Source organism: Oncorhynchus clarkii, chromosome 10 (genome assembly GCF_045791955.1).
Source record: "Oncorhynchus clarkii lewisi isolate Uvic-CL-2024 chromosome 10, UVic_Ocla_1.0, whole genome shotgun sequence".
NCBI lineage: Eukaryota > Metazoa > Chordata > Actinopteri > Salmoniformes > Salmonidae > Oncorhynchus > Oncorhynchus clarkii.
The window spans coordinates 52979736-53004342 of record NC_092156.1 but is presented as its reverse complement, the minus strand read 5'-3'; the positions used below and the strand labels follow the sequence as shown (position 1 = coordinate 53004342).

General features: G+C 40.3%; 1 protein-coding gene across 2 annotated transcripts in view; it reads left to right on the top strand.

Moving 5' to 3' along the window:
• Positions 1 to 13716: 13716 nt before the first annotated feature.
• The window catches only part of LOC139418771 (acyl-CoA synthetase long chain family member 1a), a 57718-nt gene continuing 46827 nt past the window's right edge, over positions 13717 to 24607 (top strand). For both annotated transcript variants that reach the window (XM_071168458.1, XM_071168457.1), the window contains exon 1: positions 13717 to 13821. The gene's annotated coding sequence lies outside the window, so the exon portion shown is untranslated. The remainder of the gene's footprint in view (positions 13822 to 24607) is intronic.

The following is a 24607-nucleotide window of genomic DNA, read 5'->3' as shown; positions in this document are numbered from 1 at the left end:
GAACTTAACTTCCACCCAAGCCCTGTCTGAGTTTTAAGGCCTGTCCAGTGCCATTAGAGTAATTAAGTAAGCCTTTAATAGGCTGTTCCGCCAAGTTCAAGGGAGATCTTTTGGAGACGGAGTCCCCCGTTTGTTCTCCTCGTTTCTCACACGACTTGGTGACACGTCCATCTTTTATGAGAGATGGCAAGCTTTTTGTTTACATTCTTTTTTTCGTGTGAGTCCTAGGCAGGTGTGTGATGGGCCTGGCACACGAGCGTCGCCTGCGTACCGGCCGGCGTCTCCAGCAGTCTTTGGCACACGAGGGTTACCCACCACTGAGGACTCTTTGGAGAGGCTCAATTTGTATCCTATTATCCTATAAGAAAATGTCTATTGAGTCGAGTGAATAGTTTCATTGGCCTAAATTTTAATAATGCTGTGAAAGAAAAGGGAGAAATAAAGAAGAATGCAGCTGGTGTGAACGTGCATTATCCCCGTCACCTGCGTCAGGGGTAGCCTGGAGACCCCTATTCATTTGCCTAATTTCGGTCAACTTAACAAACTTTGGGAGAAATTATTCTGGTATTGTTGTGAAGGGTGAAGCTTTCTGATCGAATTAAGAGCATGTTTTGATCCGGTAAACGTCATTAGAAAGAAAGAAACAATCGCGTTTAAAGGGGCCTGGGTAATGCGCCAAGTGGAGACGCCAAAGCGCAAACTTCACAAAGGAGCCTAGTAAATACCACAGGGGACTTTTGTACCCTCACATTGCTCAAGTTTTCCCCAACAAAGGGCATTATTTTATACTTGAATACATTTCGTACAACAATTGTCTATTTTCTTCAAACATATTTTCACAGCAAGTTTAACAACAGGTTTATTGTGTACGCTCCGTCTCACAGATTCAGCCTTGGGTCTCATGCGCCAAAACCGTTTGCTCGTCTGCTTTTTTTCATCAGGACGTTTTAATCTTGAAAGTTTCGCCGTGTTTCATATAATTGATCCTGTGTGCAACTTTGGAGAGAAAAAAAGAAATAAAAGAAATGGAGATTAAATCAAATATAAAGGATCCCAGGACTTCTAAAGTGTTGGAGACTTTTATAGCACCACTAGAGAAAGGCGCCGTTGAACAGGACTGGGGCATTAAATCCCATTACTTATATTGTGGATTTTTTAACACGTCTTTATACATGTGGTCTTTGAAATAAGAACAACAACGTTTTTAAGACTTTTTATTAAGTTTTATAGTATGACTATTTTCTGTCGAAAGTCTAAAACGAGACTTTAGGAACTATAAACGTTGGTTAAAGATGATGCGTCATAGAGTTTTCTTACTGACACGTTTTATAACTACATTTTATTTTTTCAAACGTTAAATTACATGTTTTCTAATCACTGTGGTAAAAATCGAGTTATGAGTTTGATTAATGATTTGTTATTGTCATTTGTACGATTTACATAGATGTAAAACAGGCATGGTGCACTGGTGGATGTTTGGGCACTAGGACTACTGCGTCTCCATGCTGTATACTCCATATACCATAATGCTCCGTACTATACACATTTTAAATGTTCAGATCACGTGGGATGTTTAAAATAATGATAAATATATTTTCATATGGCGTTATTTGTTCAGTATTCTAACCACAATAAAACAACTATCATATTCAGTCATCTGATGTATGAAGCCTAATTATTTATTAATACCATAAAATACAATAACTTAAGGGGAGCTCAGATTGTATATGAGGTTCTGCATTAAACAAAAATAATAAGTGCATAAGAGCAGAACAAGTCCATGACAAACTCTAATATTTTGCAATAAATAAAATAAAATGTAAGCACCAAATGCCTTATATAGGTAATGTAAAATCTACCTGGTCTCAGAGCATTTAATTTTATTCTGTATGTAAATCAGAGACACACCATTTAGTATGATATGTTACATTTTGTATGGGATGTATTCATTTTTGGATGTCCATGATATGTTATGAATTACAATTCATATTATATGTTACAAATTTGAAAAATGTATATGTTAAGAATTTGCAAAACGTACAATATGTTTCAAATTTGGTTAGGTGGCTAACAATAATGTTAGCTAGGCTAGGGGTTAGGGTTAGGGTTAAGGTTAGGGTTAGTTTAGGAGTTTGGTTAAAGGGTTAAGGGAAGGGTTAGCTAAAAGGGTTATGGTTAGGGTTAGGGGAAGTGTTAGCTACGGTTAGGGTTAGGGGAAGGGGTAGCTAACATGCTAAGTAGTTTGAAAGTAGCTAAAAAGTAGTAAGTAGTCAAAAAGTTGCTAACATGCTAAAGTTGACCACGATGGGATTCGAACTCGCAACCTTTGGGTTGCTTGATGTTCACTATACATGCTCACCCATTCACCCTGACCAACCATCCTACTTTCGTTTTTGCGTTAAGTAACCATCTGTTTTATGTAACCATTCAAAACGTAACATATACTAATTTGAGTGTCCCAGATTTACATTTACTATGTTACGTCTAGTCTGTGAGACCAGGCTGGTAAAATATGCCAATAGATTATTATCTGAGCAACATAATACCACCAACAGCAAACACATAGTATTTTCTTAAGAAAATGCACAGTTATACATTAGGAGTTGAGTCATATTAATTTTCAATGCAAATAATGCAAATAATGCAAATAATCAGAGACATAGTTGTGCTATTGACCAATCAAAGCTCACTATAGCTTCCAGCCCCTACTAGACTAAGTGGAGTTGCAATTTTAAACCTAGCTTCCTTTTCCTCTGAAAACCACATGTAGAAACTCTGCTCAGGCGTTTCTCTTACGCCTGCTACGTTAGGTTAAACCCCTACTGGATTAACTGTTTATACCTAACACTACCAAGTATGCTTGCTAGCACCCACATGAGAGCAAAGCTATCATGGTTATCCAAATGTTTGCTGAAAATTAACATTAGTAGGGTTGATCCAAGCGTAAACAGTTTAGGTGCAATGGCAGGTTAAAGTGGGTGAAAGGAAGAAAAGGTCTAGGCTACAACCTGAATCCATGTAAAACAAAATCATATTGGCAGCGGTTGCATCCCACTGGGCACAGATGTCAGTTCAACGTCCAGTTTTGATTTAAATTTGGTTGTTGTTAACTAATGTGAATTCAGCAAAACATGTCATCCTGTCATTGGATTTAGGTTAAAAGTTGGGTGAAAAAAAATCCCATAAATCCCATAATAAGTTGCATAGACTCATTCTGTCTGCAATAACAGTGTCTAACATGATTTGTTTTAATGAGTACCTCATCTCTGTACCCCACACATACAATTATCTTTAAGGTCCTTCAGTTGAGCAATGATTTCCAAACACAGATACAACCACAAGGAGCAGGGGAGGTATTCCAATGTGTCACAAAGAAGGGTACCTATTGGTAAATGGGTAAAAAAAGAAGAAGGAAAAAATACATATTAAATATCCCTTTAACCATGATAAAGTTAATCAATACACCGAGTCACTACAGAGATACAGGCGCCCTTCCTAACTCAGTTGCCGGAGAAGAGGGTAACCGCTCAGGGATTTCCTTCCTCTCCGGCAAAAGAAGAAAACTGAGGATGGCTCAACAACATTGTAGTTTATCCACAATACTAACCTAATTGAAAGAGTAAAAAGGATTAAGTCTGTACATAATACTAATATTCCAAAACATGCATCCTGTTTGCAACAAGGCACTAAAGTAATACTTCACAAAATGTGGTAAAGCAATATTTTTCTTCCTGAATACAGTGTTATGTTTTGGGCAAATCCAATGCAACACATTACTGATTACCACGCTCCATATTCTCAAGCATATTTTTCATAAATGTAATCGTTATGGACTGAAGAAATGGAATGGCTTCAAGCACAGGCAAAATCCTAGAGGAAAACCTGGTTCAGTCTGCTTTCCAGCAGACACTGGGAGATGAATTCACCTTTCAGCAGGACAATAACCTAAAACACAAGGCCAAATACACACTGAAGTTGCTTACTAAGAATAGTGAATATTCCTAAGCAGCAGAGTTACAGTTTTGACTTAAATCTGATTGAAAAGTTATGGCAAGACCTGAAAATGGTCTAGCAATGATCAACAACCAATTTGACAGAGCTTGAAGAATTTTGAAAAGAATACTGGGCAAATGTTGCACAATTCAGTTGTGAATAGTGCTTAGAGATTTACCCAGAAAGACTCACACCTGTAACAGCTGCCCAAGGTGATTCTAACATGTATTGACTCAGGGCGTTGAATACTTATCTAATGAAGATTAGTGTTTTATTTTTCATAAATGTTTAAGGCACTGTATCATAATCTCCCTGCATAATGTTATTATTGAATATTCCAGCAAGTACCATCACGTAAAATGAGAATCAACCAATGTTTCTCCCTAAGTACAATTTAACACACTCATCAAACGAATGTACTAAACCATGCAATTTTTATTTTTATTTTATTTCATTACAATAATATTCTACTCATATAGGTTAAAACCCTAATTCTAAGAACTGCGTAGGCATATGAGGTAGTCAATGTTTTTAACCTATTTCTGAAATTATTAGTTGTAGGTATAAGAATGATTCTTTCAAAACAAAAAAAAATCCAGTCCTTATGGTAATGAAGTGTCAACCACTGGACGCTGCGTTGTCATGCGCTGCGCTGTGACCCGCAATGACCTATCGTGAGTCCCAGACGCCAATCCTTTAGCTTCTCGCGCCACCCTGAGTCTGATCTGCCTCAGTTCACACGCTCACCATTGTTTGTGAAAATCAAATAAATAAGGAATACAAACAGAAATAATACATGGTGAAAATAATGATGGTTGAATGTAAATCATCAATGTTATCATATTACCGTTTTTTTTTCAATCACTTTGGCACATTTTTTAGATGTATGTGGTACTATATAAATAAAAAAAAAATTGTAATGCCCTATCTTTTGATTGCGCATTCTTTGCGTTTTTCACCGTTTTTTCCCTGAGTCATTCATGCAAAATCAAGTTATTCTGTGAAATACCATGAGAACATTTTGTTTAGTCACCAATTCATCAGATAATGAATGATAGGCTGACCATTTAGTCATTTTAACTAGGCTACAATTTTTTCAATGGCTTTGGTGCTATTTTCAGAAGTATGCCTATGTGGGGAATTTTCAAAACTCCAAACTGGTAACCCTTGTAAAACAGCAAGCCTTGTATTCAAAATATGTTATTGTGTATTCATATTGTTTGGAGACATCTTTCACCACACAACCTTTGATCCAAAATATAAGTTTACTGTGGAATACCATGAGAACATTGAGTTAATCACCAAAACACAACATAATGATATCTTCTCAATTGAGTCCTTTTAACAACCATTTAATCCAATAGCAAAAAATGTGTGTTTAAAAATTGCCCTTTGAATATAATATGCTACAGTACTGTAAATTACAGTACATTACACTGTTTTCACATTACACATTGCACTACCCATAAACATTTCCTGAAAATCAAATTTCCATAATTTCTATGCCATGTGTGGTCAAAGGTGTGATCACTGAAGACATCATTCACAATCAGTGATGCAACAAAATAAATGTATTGCTCAAATATAATGACAACATAGGTGTACTGTAATCAAATGAAACAAATTAAAGCCTGACAAGCCTCTTTTGAGGATTAGCAACACCGGAGGGTTTGTTTTATTTTTAGGGCAGCCATATTCTACAGGCAGACCGCGGTCCAGATTCGAACCCAGAATGGGGTCAATGCGGACTGCGTGTTTCCCGACTTTAACAATTTTTTTTTTTTTTTAGGAACTCAGTCGGGCTTTCAATTTAATGCAGTTTGGGGTTGCATGGGTGAGTCGCAAGGTGGGGCTTGGTAACTAAACCGATCATTTACAATATCCATACCGTTGCCACCTAGGAAATTTGTGGCAAAGGTATCTTCTCAAATAGTCGTTGAGTACCCCTTGGTATAGGAGATGCATTTGTTACATCCTATACAGTAGACTACATCTCTGATTTGTAAATATATATACATATTTTACTTACTGTGAAGTAAAATCCTAATAGTTATCATCATAATCAAAATGCTATGGAACCCTGACCTGTTCACCGGATGTACTACCTGTCCCAGACCTGCTGTTTTCAACTCTCTAGAGACAGCAGGAGTGATAGAGATACTCTGAATGATCGGCTATGAAAAGCCAGCTAACATTTACTCCTGAGGTGCTGACCTGTTGCACCCCCGACAACCACTGTGATTATTATTATTTGACCCTGCTGATCATCTATGAACATTTTAACATCTTGGCCATGTTCTGTTATAATCTACACCTGGCACTACCAGAAGAGGACTGGCCACTCCTCATAGCCTGGTTCCTCTCTAGGTTTCTTCCTACGTTCTGTCCTTTCTATGGAGTTTTTCCTAGCCACCGTGATTCTACACCTGCATTGCTCGCTGTTTGGGGTTTTAGGCTGGGTTTCTGTACAGCACTTTGTGACACCAGCTTATGTAAGAAGTGCTTTATAATTGATTTGATTGATTGTAATGACAGGTTGTGAGCAAGTTGAGAAATGTGTGTCTTACAGTTTCATTATCCTTATACAGTACATACGTAAGACAAATCATCAGAAATAGGGGTATTGGCTACTGTGAAAACGTAGAACAGTTATGTATTCCATTTCTGCCACATGCAACATTTTACTAAATCACCTTTTCCACATGACTTGTAAACTGATGCTGTATCTCCTGCTTGAAATGAATCAGCTCACAGTGTATCATTGACATTTAGATAATGAGTGGAATATATTATTAAATACAACCCAGGTATTTCAGAAGTGCATTGTACATACACAACACTATAATTCATAATGGTAGCAACAACACTCTAAAAAATGTGGTGTTCTACAAGGGTTCTTCTAAGATCATTAAAGTTTGAGAAACCTTAGGGTTCTTGGCACTGAAAATTACCCCCAGAAGGTTCTTCAAGAACCCCATAGGAGGCGGGGTTCATTGAGGAACCTCCTTAGTTGGTGTTTTTTTGTTGTTGCAGGAACCCAACTGCCCAACTGAAACATTTGGATTTGAATATGAAAGGAGAGCAGGCTCAGACACTTAACTGAAAAATGTAAAGATCTCCATTTAAGGTAAGGCTTGTCCCTTATATGATCTAAATTGATATTGTTTTATGATGATACCATCTTTTCATATTTGTGCAAATCTTTGTAAAACAAAAAATGAACAAATTTCAATTGACAAATTTCAAATTTCAATATCAATCAACAGAGGTAAGAATATGTATACTATAAGAATATGTTGAAGGCTAGCTGTGTTAGGTAGAGGTGACTGAACTGCTCACTTTTGTGTCTGTAGGTATATAGAGGAGGCATACAAAGGTATGTCAATTGGTATTGGTATGTACCATCCTTCTCCCTTACCTCTTCAATGAAAATCCCATAGGCCTCTCTACATTACGGACAAGGTATGTGCATGAAAAACATTATCAAAACAGTTTTTTTCATTCACTACAAAAACCAAGGTATCGTGTGCATGTTCTGTCGTGTGCATGTTTTTTTAATTAAACATCTGTACTATTTTTGGGGATTCACAGACTTCACCCTCCCTACACCTCTGATGACTGTATGTCACGACCGTCGTACGAATAATTGGACCAGCATTTCACATTTGATTGATCGTAACATTTCCTAAACAACGCTATAACGATCGTGCCCTACATAGGCACTCATACAAAACAATATCCCACATCGCAGGTGGGAAAAAGGACACACTAAGTATGATCCCCAATTAGATGTAACGATCATCAGCTGCCTCCAATTGGGAACCATACACACACACACACACACACCAACATAGAAATATAATACCTAGAAACCCCCCTAGTCACGCCCTGACCTAAAACACGCAGGGCGTGACAATACAACAGGAAACTTGTTCGATCACCATACAATGCAAACTCACTCATTCTGGCTATGGATATGGAGAACATCAACACATTAACATGTCACTAAAATCGTTATTAACACTGACAACTAAAATATTGTGTTACTGCTATGCATATTAATAATAATAATAATAATAATAGGGCAGGGGGGATAGTTCAAAAACGAACCCCAAAAGGTTCTTCAAAATGTTTTTCGAGGATCCATTTAAAGGGTTATTTGAATAACATATAGGGGTTCCCCCACAGTTTCAATTTGAAGAACCCCTAAAGGATATTCCAGGAACCTTTTCTTTTTAGAGTGTAGAGTGAATCTTTCCACTTTGTCCTATTGGAGCACACTGGTGGATGGAGAATAATGATGTAGTACTTACAGCCACATCCATATACTCATGACAAATTGATATGAGGTCAGCATATAGAAATGTACAGTGTTCAGCAGTTAGCAAACTATACGTTAACTAAGCACCATATAATTTGAGTTCAGTAGTTATCCATTTTGAGCAGTTTGATTAGGTGATAATAGTATTGTTAACAAATGACAAGAAAATAATATTAAAAGTAAAGTGAATATTGCATTTTGAGAAAAGCAGATACTTTGATTGAATATGTAGACTATCCAAATTGAAAGAGTGATTTTGTGCAATGAACAAGTGACTTTGTAAATGTATTTGTTTTACTCAGTCAAAATGTGCTTATAGTTTTGAAAAATAAGCCATTTTGAGAATCTACTTTGATTTTTTTGCTTAGAGTTAAAATGTTCAACATACTTGCACCAAAGTGATTGTAAAAACTGTAACGCTACAATTGAAGTGTTGATCATTTTTTATCAGAAAAAAATGCCTATTTTGTAGCCTACAGATGTCAGATCTTAATATGACCCATTTTGTCGCAGGAGGAGAACAATCCTGCTGCAGGGGAATTTGAATGAATATTGAATATTTAGAATCGTCAAAAGGGGGCAATTAGAAGTGAAGTTTGCACTACCGTACCTAGGGGTCTATGGTTTAAAACAATTCTAGCATTCACATGTTTATGAATGTTATGCATTTTATTGCAATACCGAATAAAGTAATATGTAGTCAGCCATTCAAATAGATACTCTTCAAATTGACAATGAAATAATGACTAAATTATCCTCTTTAGTTTAAGCTTTAGATTAGAACCTTTTGTCTTTGACATTTCATTGAATTAACATAACTGATAGTCTGACATCAATGATTTGCTGAGTCTCACTTTGATGGGTCCTACTCTAGAGTGCGCCATTGGTCTGGTCACATTAAATAATGAGCAAAACAAATAATGGGGTTCATCATTTGATCAAATAACAGTTTTCCATAATCAAACATTTATGGTTCGAAAGAAAGGCAAAGCTTTCCAATTATGTAAAATTAAAAGCCTGTAATTGAACGTAAAAAAGTTGATCGATAAACCACTTTGTACTATTGATGATGTACCTGTATATGGATATGAAATATGAAATATTGTTATTACAGTATGAACAGATTCCAGTTATGACCACAATAGGAATACATACATTGTAGACATTAAACTCGTCTGTCATCTGTGTGGCCATGCACACCTCCAACTCAATCATCAAGTTTGCAGATGACACTACAGTGGTAGGCTTGATTACCAACAACGATGAGACGGCCTACAGGGAGGAGGTGAGGGCCCTTGGAGTGTGGTGTCAGGAAAATAACCTCATACTCACCGAAAACACACTCAAACTTTTACAGATGCACAATCGAGAGCATCCTGTCGGGCTGTATCACCACCTGGTACGGCAACTGCTCCGCCCACAACCGTAAGGCTCTCCAGAGGGTAGTGAGGTCTGCACAACGCATCACCGGGGGAAAACTATCTGCCCTCCAGGACACCTACCCCACCTGATGTCACAGAAAGGCCAAAAAGATCATTAAGGACAACAACCACCCGAGCCACTGCCTGTTCACCCCGTTATCACCCAGAAGACGAGGTCAGTACAGGTGCATCAAAGCTGGGATCGAGAGACTGAAAAACAGCTTCTATCTCAAGGTCATCAGACTGTTAAACAGCCATTACTAACATTGAGTGACTGCTGCCAACATACTGACTCAAATCTCTAGCCACTTTAATAATTAAAAATTGGATGTAAATGTATCCCTAGTCACTTTAAACAATGCCACTTTATATAATGTTTACATACCCTACATTACTCATCTCATATGTATATACTGTACTCTATACCATCTACTGCATATTGCCTATGCCACACGGCTATCGCTCATCAATATATTTATACAGTGCCTTGCGAAAGTATTCGGCCCCCTTGAACTTTGCGACCTTTTGCCACATTTCAGGCTTCAAACATAAATATATAAAACTGTATTTTTTTGTGAAGAATCAACAACAAGTGGGACACAATCATGAAGTGGAACGACATTTATTGTATATTTCAAACTTTTTTAACAAATCAAAAACTGAAAAATTGGGCGTGCAAAATTATTCAGCCCCTTTACTTTCAGTGCAGCAAACTCTCTCCAGAAGTTCAGTGAGGATCTCTGAATGATCCAATGTTGACCTAAATGACTAATGATGATAAATACAATCCACCTGTGTGTAATCAAGTCTCCGTATAAATGCACCTGCACTGTGATAGTCTCAGAGGTCCGTCAAAAGCGCAGAGAGCATCATGAAGAACAAGGAACACACCAGGCAGGTCCGAGATACTGTTGTGAAGAAGTTTAAAGCCGGATTTGGATACAAAAAGATTTCCCAAGCTTTAAACATCCCAAGGAGCACTGTGCAAGCGATAATATTGAAATGGAAGGAGTATCAGACCACTGCAAATCTACCAAGACCTGGCCGTCCCTCTAAACTTTCAGCTCATACAAGGAGAAGACTGATCAGAGATGCAGCCAAGAGGCCCATGATCACTCTGGATGAACTGCAGAGATCTACAGCTGAGGTGGGAGACTCTGTCCATAGGACAACAATCTGGCCTTTATGGAAGAGTGGCAGGAAGAAAGCCATTTCTTAAAGATATCCATAAAAAGTGTTGTTTAAAGTTTGCCACAAGCCACCTGGGAGACACACCAAACATGTGGAAGAAGGTGCTCTGGTCAGATGAAACCAAAATTGAACTTTTTGGCAACAATGCAAAACGTTATGTTTGGCGTAAAAGCAACACAGCTCATCACCCTGAACACACCATCCCCACTGTCAAACATGGTGGTGGCAGCATCATGGTTTGGGCCTGCTTTTCTTCAGCAGGGACAGGGAAGATGGTTAAAATTGATGGGAAGATGGATGGAGCCAAATACAGGACCATTCTGGAAGAAAACCTGATGGAGTCTGCAAAAGACCTGAGACTGAGACGGAGATTTGTCTTCCAACAAGACAATGATCCAAAACATAAAGCAAAATCTACAATGGAATGGTTCAAAAATAAACATATCCAGGTGTTAGACTGGCCAAGTCAAAGTCCAGACCTGAATCCAATCGAGAATCTGTGGAAAGAACTGAAAACTGCTGTTCACAAATGCTCTCCATCCAACCTCACTGAGCTCGAGCTGTTTTGCAAGGAGGAATGGGAAAAAATTTCAGTCTCTCTATGTGCAAAACTGATAGAGACATACCCCAAGCGACTTACAGCTGTAATCGCAGCAAAAGGTGGCGCTACAAAGTATTAACTTAAGGGGGCTGAATAATTTTGCACGCCCAATTTTTCAGTTTTTGATTTGTTAAAAAAGTTTGAAATATCCAATAAATGTCGTTCCACTTCATGATTGTGTCCCACTTGTTGTTGATTCTTCACAAAAAAATACAGTTTTATATCTTTATGTTTGAATCCTGAAATGTGGCAAAAGGTCGCAAAGTTCAAGGGGGCCGAATACTTTCGCAAGGCACTGTATGTACATATTCTTATTCATCCCTTTACTTGTGTGTATAAGGTAGTTGTTGTGAAATTGTTAGATTACTCGTTAGATATTACTGTACAGTCGGAACTAGAAGCACAAGCATTTCGCTACACTCGCATTAACATCTGCTAACCATGTGTATGTGACCAATAAAATTGGATTTGATTTGATGGCAGACCTTGGTGTTGGATGAGTTGCGTTGACACCCATTCAACACTAAGTGCATTGAGCACCTCGTGGAAAAGCACTATAGAAATCCAATCCATTATGTTCATAATTATTGTTTGTCATCAGCTTAAAGGGGTAGAACATGTAGACCTACTGTCAGGGATGGCCCCCACATCAGCCCATTTTTTCCCCTTGTAACATTAACCTGAACTGCTCTATGGAAAGTCCATTCAACCTACTGTTTTTCCCAAGTGGGAAAAAGTGAGAGATGGGATGTAGTGGTGGGTTGCTTTATGACTTTGCGGTTGTGGCTGCAGACGGGGCTCTGCACAGAACTATTGGCCAGATTTACCCATGTTTGCACTAGATGCCATATTGGCACCTGTTTCTTTCAGTAAAGGATAAAACACCAAAAACTGTCTTCATCTACACTATTCCTACACATCTACACACATACACGTATTCTTTCTCAAAACTTTTATTTGCTATTTATGTACGTTCAGTCCTCTGCAGCTGGTAGTTGGTAGAGCATGGCTTTTGCAACACCAGGATAGTGGTTTAATTCCTGGGTTCTCCCTAACGTAAAAATTGTATGCACGCTTTACTGTAAGACTGCTAAAAGGCATATATTATTATTATTATTATTATTATATTATTTCATAAAACAGGTGGACATGGAACATCCTTTTCTCAGACAAACAGTGTTGTACACAGATTGTACACACATTTTTTAAATGTACGTATTTGGACAATAGTACGTTTTTTACTTTACATTCATTCCCCATCATTTGGGATCAGCCACTGGCTTGGTTGAGGCACCTGCTCGGGATGTTGTTGACCAATCCTAGGGAATGTCACCAGCTCCCTCAGATTTCTCTGTGCTCTTTTGTTGCTTCCATGAGTCGACACACCACAATTGCTCTATTGAATTGGAGATCTGGACACTGATGGCCGGTCAAGAACAAGAACAAGTTTGTGTTCTTTTTTGCCATTTATCAAATGGGATTGAATGTGTTTGATGATGTATATGTTGGTTTGTCAATATGTGATCAAACTTTCAATTCTTTTCAGTTAGCTTTTTGGCACAATAGAAGCACAGGTTTAGGGCACAAGGCTAAAGGGATTTTTTTTAAAGGATTTTAAAGCGACAATAAAGCATAAATTCATCCTGTAAATGTTAGTTGTCACCATCAGATCACAGAATACAGTGTGTGAGTAACTTGACTGTTGACTGACAATCTTAATATTAGTTGGTTGGATGAAGCTAAGTTAGGCTAGACAGCATAAGCAATTGAGCAGTTGGCTCCAGACAATGTCCTTTACATACTGTAGGCTATAATGTCCTTTAGCCTGGTGGAATATCATCGTTTGTCCATATGAGAAAAAGGGTAGGCCTAATTAATGGATGTCTGATAATGTGGCAAAACTGTGTTGTCAAAAACAACAAAAAATGTAATAAAATCGTAGACTACATGAATTGTTCTGATAAAGATTGTATTGAAATTGAATTTGGAACAAAATTGAACTTGTCTGAACAAACTTGCATCCGAAGCATCTTTAAAAAACAAATACAAGTTGTTTGAGCAAATTTGAATAATGTGACGTAAATAAAGTGTGATGGAATGTGCAAAAAGATGGACGCGTACGTAACAATAAAAATTGTCCAATGAAAACACGCCTTTGAAAATTGTATGGGGAAAATATTAGACAGCATCACTGATTGGCCAAGCAGCTGCTTTACAAGTGAGATCCACTGTTGAGCGATACATCCTCTTTAAAGATTGTGAATGGTTCACGCCTAGGAGGCTGCCTGACACAGGTTTGTTGGATGTTTAACTTTATGCTTTGCCTGTTCAATTATATTATTCCTAGTTTGTGCTCAATAACTATGTAAAAATAAGAAATGCATTGTGTGTTTGTTTGCGCAATAACTGGGTCATGAAAAAAAACAACAGTCGCTCAGTTTTCAAAAGGCGTAACGTTAGATGTCTGATGGTGGATTAGTTCGTTTTAAATGTAGATAATATCCATCATATTGTCAATACAGATTACGTGCACATCGCTGGCTGGATAGACTACGCATTTTAAGACGTAGGCCTATACAAAACAATATTTCTATTTTACAGGCGTTCCCTATTTCGTAGCATGCTCGGTGAATCAACACGTAGTCATAAAAATAGCTATCTGCTGTATAACTTTTTCTTCCTCTAAACTATATATCAACTTCTTGCGACCGCAAACTAAAGACGACATTTTCAAGGCAGTCTAGTGGAAGAGATTGAGTAAAAAGGTCGTATGAGTTGTGAACTGAAAGGAGATACTACGTTTGTGAGACACTCAACTTTGTTTAGAAACGTTTATTATCGTGATGCGCGCTTTTAGAACTTGTGAAAGGAGCCCGAATGACGCCATTGTTAGTTAATTCGCTAATATTGTAATAGAAGTTTAAAAGGAGACAATGCATCCATTGTCAAACTCGTGTTGTGGCATCCCCGCCTTGTCATTTGCTTCGACAGTTTGCTGAGTTACTATAAGTGATTCTCGAAAAATATTCATAGGTCAATTGATTTACTTTTTATAGCCATTTATATAAACAAGAAACATAAAATACAATATTTCCACGAGTAAAGCAAAAGCGATATGCTATTCCGATGCATAGAGAAAACAATTGAAATACTTTTGATTTTGAAATTAACAGTAACTTTCTTTATCATGTTTAATTTTAAATGGAAATTGGGATACCCATTTAAGTGATCGTGCAAGGTTCTGTTGAAATTGCAATGTAGCAATTTATTTTCATAGAGTAGCTCAAAGCCTATTAATGCTGCATTAGCCTACTCAGGGTTTCAGTCTTAGTGACCTTTTCAAATGAAGGTTTATTTTTTCTTTCTCTAAACAGTTAATTCCTAAGCATTATTAAGCTTAGTACAGGTGGCAAGATTTAGACCTGTTGGTGTTACTAAGTCCTCAATGTTATTTGCTAGAAAGCTGTAATGTGCACTTTTTTTAACCCTGTCCTGCCCAGGCCAGTCCAGGGTGGCTTCAAGTTCACAGCAATTTCAAAGACACACTTGCTACCAATGGTTGTGGCCTACTTAGTAGGCCCAAGTTCAAATATTGACAGGTGCCATTGAAACTTGGTTTGGTAGAACACCTCAACATTTGACGACATAAGCTAGGCCAATACCTGGCTCATTGTGGTACAGCAGACAACCACATTAGTAGAATTGTGTGGAATGTTGTGTGGAATGTTGCCTGGAGTCTGTTTTTGACATTGATTCACTGTCTGAGTGCGCTGCTTTTAACCGGCTCTCCTGTTGACAATGTTCTTGAGATGCAAACCCTTTTTTTTCTCCACTGGATTGGTCTGTCATTTGGTTATCATCTGGCGTAGCATTGTTCATATACTACAAAGGAGATAGTATTACAGTACCGCTGTTGCTTTTTTTTTTAGGTGAAAGGTGAAAGTCTCCTATTGAGAGTTGACTACAACCCCCAGGGACAGTGTGTTCCCGAAAATCTGGAGTAGTCCGCATAAAAATAAAGTTGTCAGTAGTAGCATGCCTCTTTGAATTCAGATATGAAGTGATGTGTTGACTGACAACCATGTGGTAACTTCTACAGAAGATCTTCTCATGCCTTTTACAATATATTACAAAGGGATTCTGCTACGATGTCTGGTTCGTATTTGTATGTTACAGATGTTATATCTCTCCAAATGTGCCACAAAATAGATCCAGAAACATATACACTGCTCAAAAAAATAAAGGGAACACTTAAACAACAATGTAACTCCAAGTCAATCACACTTATGTGAAATCAAACTGTCCACTTAGGAAGCAAAACTGATTGACAATAAATTTCACATGCTGTTGTGCAAATGGAATAGACAACAGGTGGAAATTATAGGCAATTAGCAAGACACCCCCAATAAAGGAGTGGTTCTGCAGGTGGGGACCACAGACCACTTCTCAGTTCCTATGCTTCCTGGCTGATGTTTTGGTCACTTTTGAATGCTGGCGGTGCTTTCACTCTAGTGGTAGCATGAGACGGAGTCTACAACCCACACAAGTGGCTCAGGTAGTGCAGCTCATCCAGGATGGCACATCAATGCGAGATGTGGCAAGAAGGTTTGCTGTGTCTGTCAGCGTAGTGTCCAGAGCATGGAGGCGCTACCAGGAGACAGGCCAGTACATCAGGAGACATGTAGGAGGGCAACAACCCAGCAGCAGGACCGCTACCTCCGCATTTGTGCAAGGAGGAGCACTGCCAGAGCCCTGCAAAATGACCTCCAGCAGGCCACAAATGTACATGTCTGCTCAAACGGTCAGAAACGGACTCCATGAGGGTGGTATGAGGGTCCGACGTCCACAGGTGGGGGTTGTGCTTATACAGCCCAACACCGTGCAGGACGTTTGGCATTTGCCAGAGAACACCAAGATTGGCAAATTCGCCACTGGCGCCCTGTGCTCTTCAGATGAAAGCAGGTTCACACTGAGCACATGTGACAGTCTGGAGACGCCATGGAGAACGTTCTGCTGCCTGCAACATCCTCCAGCATGACCGGTTTGGCGGTGGGTCAGTCATGGTGTGGGGTGGCATTTCTTTGGGGGGCCGCACAGCCCTCCATGTGCTAGCCTGACTGCCATTAGGTACCGAGATGAGATCCTCAGACCCCTTGTGAGACCATATGCTGGTGCGGTTGGCCCTGGGTTCCTCCTAATGCAAGACAATGCTAGACCTCATGTGGCTGGAGTGTGTCAGCAGTTCCTGCAAGAGGAAGGCATTGATGCAATGGACTGGCCCGCCCGTTCCCTAGACCTGAATCCAATTGAGCACATCTGGGACATCATGTCTCGCTCCATCCACCAACTCCTGGACAACAGACTGTCCAGGAGTTGGCGGATGCTTTAGTCCAGGTCTGGGAGGAGATCCCTCAGGAGACCATTCGCCACCTCATCAGGAGCATGCCCAGGCGTTGTAGGGAGGTCATACAGGCACGTGGAGGCCACACACACTACTGAGCCTCATTTTGACTTGTTTTAAGGACATTACATCAAAGTTGGATCAGCCTGTAGTGTGGTTTTCCACTTTGATTTTGAGTGTGACTCCAAATCCAGACCTCCATGGGTTGATACATTTGATTTCCATTGATGATTTTTGTGTGATTTTGTTGTCAGCACATTCAACTATGTAAAGAAAGCATTTAATAAGAATATTTAATTCATTCAGATCTAGGATGTGTTATTAGTGTTCCCTTTTTGAGCAGTGTATTTTTTTTATGACTATGCATGAAGTAGGAGATGGACTACAAGATGGACCACAATGTGTCTTTTTTAAAAATTAATCAAAGGTGGAAATCCTCAGGAAGTTTAGGCCTAGTTGTTGCTTAATCTTGAATCTAACTGCAGTTAGCTGTCTAAAGTTAGACTTGACAGACTTTAAATCTACAATTGCTACATCCCTTTGTGGACTTAAATTGAGATGGATAAACTCAGCAAAAAAAGAAATGTCCTCATTGTCAACTTTTTATTTTCAGAAAAGTTAACAAGTGTAAATATTTGTATGATCATAACAAGATTCCTCAACTGAGACACAAACTGAACAAGTTCCACAGATGTGTGACTAACAGAAATGGAGTAATGTGTCCCTGAACAAAAGGGGGAGGTCAAAATCAAAAGTAACAGTCAGTATCTGGTGTGGCCACCAGCTGCATTAAGTACTGCAGTGCATCTCCTACCCATGTGCTGCACCATATTTGCTAGTTCTTGCTGTGAGATGTTACCGCACTCTTCCACCAAGGCAGCTGCAAGTTCCTGGACATTTCTGGGGGGGGGGGGGGGGAGGAATGGCCCTCGCACTCACCCTCTGTTCCAACAGGTACCAGACATGCTAAATGGGATTGAGAGCCGGGCTATTCGCTGGCCATTGCAGAACACCGACATTCCTGTCTTGCAGAAAATCACGCACAGAACGAGCAGAAAAGTTGGTGGTATTGTCATGCTGGAGGGTCCTGTCAGGATGAGCCTGCAGGAAGGGTACCATCTGAGGGAGGAGGATGTCTTCCCTGTAACGCACAGCGTTGAGATTGCCTGCAATGACAACAAGCTCAGTCCGATGATGCTGTGACACACCGCCCCAGACCATGATGGACCCTCCACCTCCAAATCGATCCCGCTCCAGAGTACAGGCCTCGGTGTAACGCTCATTCCTTCGACGATAAACATGAATCCGACCATCACCCCTGGTTTGACAAAACCGCAACTCGTCAGTGAAGAGCACTTTTTGCCAGTCCTCTCTGGTCCAGCGACGGTGGGTTTGTGCCCATAGGTGGCGTTGTTGCCGGTGATGTAAGGCAGGTCCTCACCAGACAACAGGCCTACAAGCCCTCAGTCCAGCCTCTCTCAGCCTATTTCAGACAGTATGAGCACTGATGGAGGGATTTTGCATTCCTGGTGTAACTCGGGCAGTTGTTGTTGCCATTCTGTACCTGTCCTGTAGGTGTGATGTTCGGATGTACTGATCCTCTGCAGGTGTTGTTACACGTGGTCTGCCACTTCGAGGATGATCAGCTGTCCGTCCTCTCTCCCTGTAGCGCAGTCTTAGGCGTTTCACAGTACGGACATGGCAATTTATTGCCCTAGCCACATCTGCAGTCTTCATGCCTCCTTGCAGCATGTCTAATGCATGTTCCCGCAGATGAGCAGGGACCCTGGGCATCTTTCTTTTTTTTTTTTTTTCAGAGTCAGTAGGAAGGCCTCTTTAGTGTCCTACGTTTTCATCACTGTGACCTTAATCGCCTACCGTCTAAGTAGTTAGTGTCTTAAAGACCGTTCCCACAGGTGCATGTTCATTAATTGTTTATGGTTCATTGAACATGCATGGGAAACTGTTTAAACCCTTTACACCTTTACATTGAAGATCTGTGAAGTTATTTGGATTGTTACGAATTATTTTAAAGACAGGGTCCTGAAAAGGGACTACTCTTTTTATCACGTCTCTATTCTTATCACTTGTGAATGATGCCCAGCATGTGCAGTAAGGCAACTTTTTCAAATCATAGTCACACACATGTAGCCTAGCCCATAGGTTGGTATCTAACTAAACAGGCCAAATTACTCCAGATGTAGCCTATAGTCCTAGGTTCCCGTGAACACCGTTAGAGAACACAGCCTAGTGAAACATCTTCTTATAAACCCAGTCATTTCACAAATGCATGTGAAAACTGAGCCATTACAATGACAACTAAAAGATACCAAAAAGCCTGGCTTTTTTTGGATGGCTTATTTCTTTGCATGGGGAAAAATATGGCTTTTCTTTATAAAAATAAATTTCATGCAATTCTACTACACTTTTATATGACTGGAGACACTAGCAGAATCTTTTTTTTTAAATGACAAATTACAGGGTAGCCTACTCTGCTGACACTGACAAATGGCTCAATAAAAACGACATTGTCCATATAATAGGCCTACAAGAAAGAGGCATCATACTTTGTCTCTCCATCTAAATTGGAGGAGGAAATAATAAAAAAAAAGTAAGTACCACTTACCCAACAATGATGATAAATAGTGAATGTGCGCACTCACCTGGGATATTGCCGACGCTCTCCGCTGGTGCCAATAAGATGGGCTATACTGTTGTTTGCTCAGTTAAATTGAGAATTTTGATAACTAAAAGACAGATGAGTTGTCTCTATCTTATCTTTACAGCATTTACTTTCCAAACCATGTTTTCCTGAAATTTGTGTTTTGAAATATTGCCATATGCCTGGCTTGGCCTCTCCTACTTTTCAGACAGTCGCAATTTAACAATAACCTTCCCCAATTATGTCTGCTGCATTTCCTTCCGACTATGCAATACGATTTACAATCAAATTATTTTCTGTGGCCAAATCCTGCTTTAGTAGCCTATTTTAATTTTGTATAGACGAGAGTAGGCTATATAATTTGAATTCAATTTACTTTAGGAAAAGCTTCCCCTAGCCTTATGGATGCACTGCCTATGCTTGCATATTAATAACAACCTCATTCGCTATTTGAGTACAGGCTATGGATTACTTTGTTAGTTTTTTTGTAGGCCATTCTAAATAAATGGTTCCATCCATAGGCTCTAATGTAAAGACTGGATTAAATTAAGGGGTGAGAATTATCAAGTGCTTGTCAAATTGTGAATGAGAGACTGAAGTGTGTGCAGCCTGCGCAAGAAGCAGAGCTCATGATTTTTTTTTTTCTTCAAATCATCCTTAGTCGCATCATGCAGGCTTTAGAAAGTATTACAAATCTAAAAGTATAGCCTAATGCTTGTATCACAACTGAAGTGTCATAAATAACTCTAAATTAAGCATATAGGAGGACCTGTTTCTTTGTTAATTGCTCAACACAGAATAGCCGCATGTGCGCACTCGTTTGGAAATCGTTTGGAGAAAATATCAGTTTTATTCAGCTATGTTTATTTGTATTCCACATACTGTAAAATAATGCCACATAATTCTAAGCAAACCTTGTCTGCTAAATTAACTAGTGTAGCCCACAGCCATATGGAATAGCCAGATCAGGGCCTAACTTAAGGTAAACTCAGAATATTTTGTTCTTCTGAAATGGGCTACATTTTCTTTAGACCTGTCTAAAATAAATAATGGATTTATTGTGATGTAGGCTATATTAAATGGATATTAGACTTTTTAAATATATAGATGTTCCTACGGTCTGCATCAGTGGTTTGAAGGCTCTGTGGAAGCTAGGAGATGCTAAACGTGTTTGTTAATTAAAATGGTCAGTTACTTTGAGACTGACAGTTTCGTGACCCTCTTTCCATTTAACCAGCATCCTCACCCAAAGAGCACTGACTGACACCGGATGTCCGTGGATATCTTTTTTTTAAACTCCAGGTGTCATGTCATAGCTGACACCTCATTCTTTCTGCAGACATTTTTTATTATTAATTCAGAGCAGATATTTAAGCGTTTATGGAAACCGTGGTCACCTAAAGGGGATTTTACTGAAATTCTTTACCAAACTTTGTACCTGCACAGTACTTCCAGTAAATGTGTTTTTGTAAAAATGTCTGTACATTGTTAAGTAGTCCTTGTGCATAGAGTTGTATGGTTCGTTACTTTTAAATCAATTATTTATTTTTTTCGCCATAGTTTTTAAGTTGCATTGCCGCTACTGTGGAATTGCCCATCAGTAACACGGGTCTTGTTGGCTCGTAACCAACCATTTGTATTTTTTTTTGCGTTGTTCATAACTTGTTTTGTACATGGTGTTACTGCTACCGTCTCTTATGACCGAAAAGAGCTTCTGGACATCAGAACTGCGATGGCTCACCTTAAACTGGACCAAGAGTTCTTCTTCAATGAGTCGGAGGGGAAGGATATAATACAGACACCAGGCCCAGATCCCCGTTATTCGCTGAAGAAGGAAATGCGGAAAGAGATCGGGGTGCCTTGTGCGGATCAGGCGATGAGTGGCTCATCTGCCTTTGCCTTCCATCCTGCTAGCTAACGTTCAATCGTCAGAAAATAAAATGGGACAAACTGACATCATGTTTATCCTACCAACGGGACATAAAAAACGGTAATATCTTATGTTTCACAGAGTCGTGGACGATGATATTAAGAACATACAGCTGGCGGGTTATACACTCTTTCGACAGAACAGCAGCCTCTGGTAAGACACGGGTCGGGGACCTATGCATTTATATAAACAGCTGGTCCACAATATCTAAGGAAGTCTTGAGGTTTTGCTCGCCTGAGGGAGAGTATCTCATAAGCTGTAGACAGTTTCATCTGTATTTTTCATAGCTGTCTACAAACCACCACAGACCGATGCTGGCACTAAAACTGCACTCTGAGCTGTATACCGCCATAAGAAAACAGGGAAACACTCATCCAGGGAAAACAGGGAAAACTTAAATCAGTTTTACCTCATTTCTATCAGCATGTTAAACATGCAACCAGAGGGGAAAAAAATTCTAGACCACCTTTATTTCACACACAAACGCGCACCAAGCTCTCCCTCAATTCTTCTGATGGCATTGAGGAGTACACCACATCAGTCACTGGCTTTATCAATAATTGCATCGATGACGTTGTACCCACAGTGACCGTACGTACCCCAACCAGAAGCCATGGATTACAGGCAACATTCGCACTGAGCTCAAGGGTAGAGCTGCCGCTCCGACACTCGTCGGATGTGACGGGGCCTGCAAACTATTAGACTACAAAAGGTAACAGAGCCGAGAGCTGCCCAGTGACACGAGCCTACCAGATGAGTTAAATAACTTCTATGCTCGCTTCGAGACAAGTAACACGGAAACATGCATGAGAGCATCAGCTGTTCCGGACAACTGTGTGATCACGCTCTCCACAGCCAATGTGAGGAAGACCTTTAAACAGGTCAACATTCACAAGACCGCAGGGTCAGACAGATTACCAGGACGTGTACTCTGAGCATGCACTGGCCAATCTGGCAAGTGTCTTCACTGACATTTTCAACCGCTCCCTGTTTGAGTCTGTAATACCAACATGTTTCAAGCAGACCACCATAGTCCCAGTGCCCAAGAACACGAAGGTAACCTGCCTAAATGACTACCAACTCAGCACCCATGTCTGTAGATATGAAATGCTTTGAAAGTCTGGTCATGGCTCACATCAACTCCATTATCCCAGAAACCCTAGAACCCTTCCAATTTGCATAAATGCACCAGCAGATCCACAGATGAATCTGTATTCCACTCCACACTGCAGTTTCACACCTGGACAAAAGGAACACTTATGTGAGAATGCTAATTCATTGACTACAGCTAAGCGTCTAACACCATAGTGCCCTCAAAGCTCATCACTAAACTAAGGACCTCAGGACTAAACACCTCCCTCTGCAACTGGATCCTGGACTTCCTGACAGGCTGGCCCCAGGTGGTAAGGGTAGGTAACAACACATCCGCCAAGTTGATCCTCAGCATGGGGGCCCCTCAGGGGGTGCGTGTTCAGTCCCCTCCTGTACTCCCTGTTCACTCATGACTGCACGGCCAGGCACAACTCCAACTCTCATTACGTTTTCTGATGACAACAGTGGTAGTAGGCCTGATCGCCAACAACGATGAGACAGCCTATAGGGAGGAATTCAGAGACCTGACCGTGTGGTGCAAGGGCAACAACCTCTCCCTCAACGTGATCAAGACAAAGGAGATGATTGTGGACTACAGGAAAATGAGGACCGATTATGCCCCCATTCTCATCGACGGGGCTGTTGTGGAGCAGAATAAGCGCTTCAAGTTCCTTGGCATCCACGTCACCAACAAACTAACATGGTCCAAGCACGCCACGACAGTCGTCAAGAGGGCACGACAAAACCTATTTCCCCCTCAGGAGACTGAAAAGATTTGGCATGGCTCCTCAGATCCTCAAAAGGTTCTACAGCTGCACCTCCGAGAGTATCCTGACTGGTTGCATCACATCCTGGTATGGCAACTGCTCGGCCTCCGATTGCAAGGCACTCCAGAGGGTAGTGCGTATTGACCAGTACATCACCGGGGCCAAGCTTCCTGCCATCCAGGACCTCTGTACCAGGCTGTGTCAGAGGAAGGCCTTAAAAATCGTAAAAGAAACCAGCCACCCTAGTCATAGACTGTTCTCTCTGCTACTGCACGGGAAGCGATAACGGAGTGCCAGGTCCAAGAGGCTCCTAAATAGCTTCTACCCCCAAGTCTTAAGACTCCTGAACAGCTAATCAAATGGCTATCCAGACTATTTGCATCCCCCCACCTCTGGAATGCTGCTGCTACTCTGTTATTATCTATGCATAGTCTTAAAGTGACTATCTATATGTAGGGCTGGGCTATATGACTATATAATATATATATCGTGTGATTAAACGTCTATGGTATCCTATTTTGCTCTATCGTTCATTTTGTTGTCGCAAATCACACTTTACAGCAATATTTTTTTGTCAATTAGACAACGCTTTGCGTTCTTCCACGTGCCGTGTGGAAGAATTTGCATCACAAACAAACATGGAGGAGAGTGTTTGTGACAGATCACGGCGACATGGAACTTGTACAAAAGAGGGGCTACTTCGGTCCGATGGACGTGGTTTGTGAAGTCTGACACTGACCAGAAAACCGTCCTCTGCTAAATATTCCTCAGGCCGGTACTGACAACGGGCTCAAACACCACTAACCTCTTTTACCACCTACGCAAGAATCATGTGAAACAGTATGGAGAGAGTCTACAGATGAGACCAACGAAAGTACAGTCGAGTGCTCAACACAAACCCCCGACTCTGACGTTGCAAGAGGCTTTTGCCCACGGCACACCATATGGCAAAGAATCACGAAGATGGAATGAGAACAGCTGCCGTTACAACTTACATCTACAAAGATTACACGGTCGAGTAACGGGGGTTTCGTGAATTGGTGATAACACTCGACCCAATGTACCAAATGCAAATTGATATGTGACACACATTAATGCCAAAATAACACGCAAAACAGGCAAGCGTGTGTCCCCCCCCCCCCCCCCTAAAAAAGTGTGTATTGTCAGCCACCAATTGTGCAAGTTCTCCCACTTAAATTGATGAGAGGCCTGTTTCATACCTCTGTCC